Below are 5,560 nucleotides of genomic sequence, written 5' to 3' on the forward strand. Positions count from 1 at the left end.
CCCTCACAATCACCATCTTGCCCTCACAATCACCATCTTGCTCTCACAATCACCATCTTGCCCTCACAATCACCATCTTGCCCTCACAATCACCATCTTGCCCTCACAATCACCATCTTGCCCTCACAATCACCATCTTGCCCTCACAATCACCATCTTGCCCCCACAATCACCATCTTGCCCTCACAATCACCAGCTTGCCCCTCACAATCACCATCTTGCCCCTCACAATCACCATCTTGCCCTTCACAATCACCATCTTGCCCCTCACAATCACCATCTTGCCCTCACAATCACCATCTTGCCCTCACAATCACCATCTTGCCCCTCACAATCACCATCTTGCCCTCACAATCACCATCTTGCCCCTCACAATCACCATCTTGCCCCTCACAATCACCATCTTGCCCCTCACAATCACCATCTTGCCCTCACAATCACCATCTTGCTCTCACAATCACCATCTTGCCCCTTACTATCACCATTTTGCCCCCCACAATCACCATCTTGCCCCCCACAATCACCATCTTGCCCCCTACAATCACCATCTTGCCCCTCACAATCACCATCTTGCCCCTTACAATCACCATCTTGCCCCTCACAATCACCATCTTGCCCCTCACAATCACCATCTTGCCCCTCACAATCACCATCTTGCCCCTCACAATCACCATCTTGCCCCTCACAATCACCATCTTGCCCCTCACAATCACCATCTTGTCCTCACAATCACAATCTTGCCCTCACCATCACCATCTTGCCCTCACAATCACCATCTCGCCCTCACAATCACCATCTTGCCCCTCACAATCACCATCTTGCCCTCACAATCACCATCTCGCCCTCACAATCACCATCTTGCCCCTCACAATCACCATCTTGCCCCTCACAATCACCATCTTGCCCTCACAATCACCATCTTGCTCTCACAATCACCATCTTGCCCTCACAATCACCATCTTGCCCTCACAATCACCATCTTGCCCTCACAATCACCATCTTGCCCTCACAATCACCATCTTGCCCTCACAATCACCATCTTGCCCTCACAATCACCATCTTGCCCTCACAATCACCATCTTGCCCTCACAATCACCATCTTGCCCTCACAATCACCATCTTGCTCTCACAATCACCATCTTGCCCCTCACAATCACCATCTTGCCCTCACAATCACCATCTTGCCCTCACAATCACCATCTTGCTCTCACAATCACCATCTTGCTCTCACAATCACCATCTTGCTCTCACAATCACCATCTAGCCCCTCACAATCACCATCTTGCCCTCACAATCACCATCTTGCTCTCACAATCACCATCTTGCCCCTCACAATCACCATCTTGCCCCTCACAATCACCATCTTGCCCCTCACAATCACCATCTTGCCCCTCACTATCACCATCTTGCCCCTCACAATCACCATCTTGCCCCTCACAATCACCATCTTGCCCCTCACCATCACCAAATTACACAAAGTATTAAACCAGAATTTGTGTCTCCATATACGTTACCTACCATTATAGCGCCTCCCCTTTTTTTTCTCCTTAGCAAAGATACTATTACTTCCCTTAACTCTGGGAACCACTCGGACTTTGTCTAGAGGGGGTACTATCATTTATCACCGAGTGTGGTTTCTTCAAAATATCTTCTAAATCATACCTTTTGAACCCTCACTATGAAAGAATAACAGTCACATAGGTTACTTATGATCTAAATTCAGCCTTAGAGGTAACTGAGGTAAAGGTAATATCAAAGCACTTAATTAGCTTACAACATTTCCTGATATACTGTATCATATATCATTACACTTCCACAAAACAAAACAAAAACAAAAACAAAAAAAAACATTCATCTACAAAATGTCCAAGTGTGTGTAGTCCAATCTATCACTCTTTTCACTTCTTTGACCTTTAATCTTTACAGACCACTTTTCTCAGATATCTTCTTATCTTTCCTTCATCAGTTTAAAGGATTCCCAGAGATGATATCTTTTCATTCTTGTCCACCCGCACCAAGGAGCAGAAAACCAAAACAACAAACAGCATTCCTTGAAAAGCAACTATTATTCTAGTTTAGAAATGATAAAAACAATATAAAGTTATCTAATATAACTAAATCATTTCTTGTAGGAACAAAATCTTTCTTACAAAACAAATTATGTATAATATTTCTGCCACTATATACGAAATGAGTAGTTAACTAAACATCATTCTAATATTATTCAATTATAAATGTCAAGAACACTTAGAAAAGTTTTTTAAATTCTCAATAATAATAAAAGAGACACACCTGGACGGTGCTCAAGTGCCACGGGTCAGCCACTAGCTGTGAAGAAGACATACTCTTTATCTCTAATTTCCAGTTTGATCTCAAATAGTTGCTTTTCTTTTGTTCTGTAAATCGGATCTATCGTATTTTATGGTTTTATTAATGGTATGATTACAGCTGAATGTTCTTTTTACCTCTGATATTTCATGATAATCTAAAGACTTTCAGGCAGTTAAATGACACTCCCCTCTGCTTTCTCTCTCTCTCTCTCTCTCTGGTTATGGTTATGGTATCAGGATTTAGCACTGTATATGCTTCCGAATTTAACGTTATAGTTCTTCTTAATCCATACATACATAATTCCAGACCTTAAATTAATCCCTTCAGTAAAAAAAAAAAAAATAATAATACGTATTGTTTTCTTTGTTAATATATGAATTATACAACTTTAATATAGCAGTATCTGTGAAATATAACAGTTTACGCTTTAAACAAAAATAATGTATGGGGAGGGGCGAGCAAAAAAACAACGAACTTATACTTCGTAAACTATCATATTTTACACTGTTTCCTAATCTAAGTAAAATAAGATAGAAATATATAGAACTTTGTGCAAAAAATAATAAAATAAAGTTTCTTCTTTCTGGAAAAATAATTAAATACCATCACTTACATAGTTAAAGCCTAAGTTGAGGTATACATAAGTAGTAATATATGCAGAAAGATCAAATAAATGAGGTAAACAAATGGTGGTTTCTAGGTGAATTTTGGGTCATTCTAACTTCACATCCCTTGTGCTCATTACACCATAGATGTGAAGCAAGTGTAGAAATGATGTACCTATCATACGATAAGATGCTCGATAAGGTTAATTGTCAGACATCTCACCTCTTTCTATAATGGCCATAATATGCTGCCAACCACTGCCTTTGATGTAATCAATTATAAGGTTTTGCTGAAGTTACTATGAACAGATTTAAAATTAAAATGAATAAATCACTATTTCTATGTTTTTTTTTTTTTTTTTTTTTTTTTTTGAACTAAGTGGCAGTCAAAAAAAAAAAAAAAAAGGAAAGTTGATTGTTTGAAACAGTTAACACCAGCTTTCCTTCTAACGTTTGAAATGTTAGTCCTTCCAGAATCAGTCAAGTTGGCATGGTACCACCTCAAGGTAAAGGCATAAGTCCCCAACCCTAAGCGGTGCTTCCACTCTCAGGGTTATGCACATGGAGCCAACTCTTGCTGTCTTGAGGAAAATGGACAACCATGAGTGCATATAAAGTGTGGTATAACAGGTCTTCAAGGAGATGACAACTGACCAGGTCCAGTATGCTGTCACCACAGCATAGAAGCTCATGAAGCTTCTTCAAAGCAATGCAAAAAGGTACACATTTTTAAAAAGTAGTATTGGTAATAAGAACAAGGAGAAAGTCAGTTTTCCAGGGCAAAGCAATGTGCCCGTGTGCTGTTTGCACAGCCAAGTAAGTCCATTTCCTCAGTCCTACCCCGTCCTACTTCCTGCCATTCCTTACCCTTCAGTACTTCTTGCACCACATACTCTGCCACTACAGTTAGACCTCAGTCATCAAATACTGAAATTGCCTCTGGTGAATTGTTCCACCTGAAATGGAATAGGTTTGAGGGGTCTACTGAGAAAACTTCTCCCAAAGTTAAGTCTTTAGAGCCATCAGTCAAGGCACCAGAAGCCTCAATGGTGACAGCTCCAGCTGCCACCATTTCCACTGCTAGACAGAACGCCCCTGAACCAAAAACTAAAGTACACCCTTTGCCCGGGCAAAGGAATCCTGAGCTTGTCCAAAAGACTCTTCCCAAATGGGGTCTTTGGAGCCATCAGGCAGGGCTCCACAGGCCTCAACAGTGACAGCCCCAGCTGCCACCACATCCACACGGGCCGCCATTGCAAGACAATGCTCCTGAATCAAAGGCTCAGGTCTATCCTTTGCTCAGTCAAAAAAATCTTGAGCCTGTCCAAAGAAAGCCTGTGGAAAGGGACAGCCTGAAGGTGTAGGGTGCTGTCTACCACCTTCTGAAAAGGTAGCTTGTCAACCTGAAGAACTGGATACTCTAAGCCAATGGAATTGTTAGGGAATTCATGCAAAATGGGAAGAACTGATAGCTTCATGTAACCCAGTTTGTGTATGCCTACAAGAGATTATGACCAGGAAAAATTGATAATGGACCTCATGGAGTAGCAGTGATTATTCCTTTCCAGACCAAATTATTCCCTTCCAGACCACCAACCTGCAGACAGGACTGCAGGTGAAGGCTAAGAGAATAGGCTTGGCACGAATTTACACTGTTGCATTCATCTTTCTTCCTCCACATAATCTCAACATCCGTTTCTACTCTTGGGAGATTTCAATGGTCGGCATCATCTCTGGGGAGACACTCTGTGTAACCCTTGTGGAAGGGCCTTAGAATCCTTGTTCTCAAGAGAAGATGCAGTTTTAATGATACTCCCCCACATATCCAAATTATCCAATATTGACCTGTCCATTGGTTTACCTGGTTCACGGCAGAATTACACTTGGCAGGTCATGGAAGACTTACATGAAGGTGACCACTTACCAATACTTTTGGAGGAGGTGAATGGTATTCCAGTGAATGGAGTGTAGAGATGGCGACTTGAACATGCAGACTTTCTTTTTAGATCAAATGCAATATTGCAGGGATCTATGATTGATTTCCTGTGTATTCAAGATATTGTTAATCACTTCACATCACAAATTCACCTTGCAGCAGAAGCATCCATTCCCTAAAGTAGTGAGCACTACCGCCGACCTCCGGTATCATGGCAGTCTGATGAATGCCAACAAGCTGTCAGAGCAAGAAAAACTGCATTAAGTCAATTGAAACGACGCCCCAGCCATGTGACCTTGATCTATTAGAAAAAAGACTCAAGCCAAGGCCAGGTGAGTGCTAAAGGAGGCTAGACAGATGTCATGGAGACAATAGGTTTCTTCCATTAACTCTGGGACCCCCAAGCATGGGTATGGGACAAGGTAAGATCACTAGAAAAACACATCCATGTCACCACCTGCTCTGAAGATAGATGGTAGAATTCTCACAGACAAAAAAGATATTGCCAATGAGCTAGCTAAAACCATGGCAGAGACCTCCTCTGGCGTATCTTACACTGCACGATTCTCCACTCTTTGGGCTGAACAGGATTTTACCTTCCCCGTGTTACTGCGTTACTTCCCCTCTCTCTCTTTTATACCCCCTCCTCTCCCTTTCCTCTCATAATATTTATTGTTGTTTGCATATT

The sequence above is a fragment of the Penaeus chinensis genome, chromosome 17, assembly GCF_019202785.1.
Source record: "Penaeus chinensis breed Huanghai No. 1 chromosome 17, ASM1920278v2, whole genome shotgun sequence".
Classification (NCBI taxonomy): Eukaryota; Metazoa; Arthropoda; class Malacostraca; order Decapoda; family Penaeidae; genus Penaeus; species Penaeus chinensis.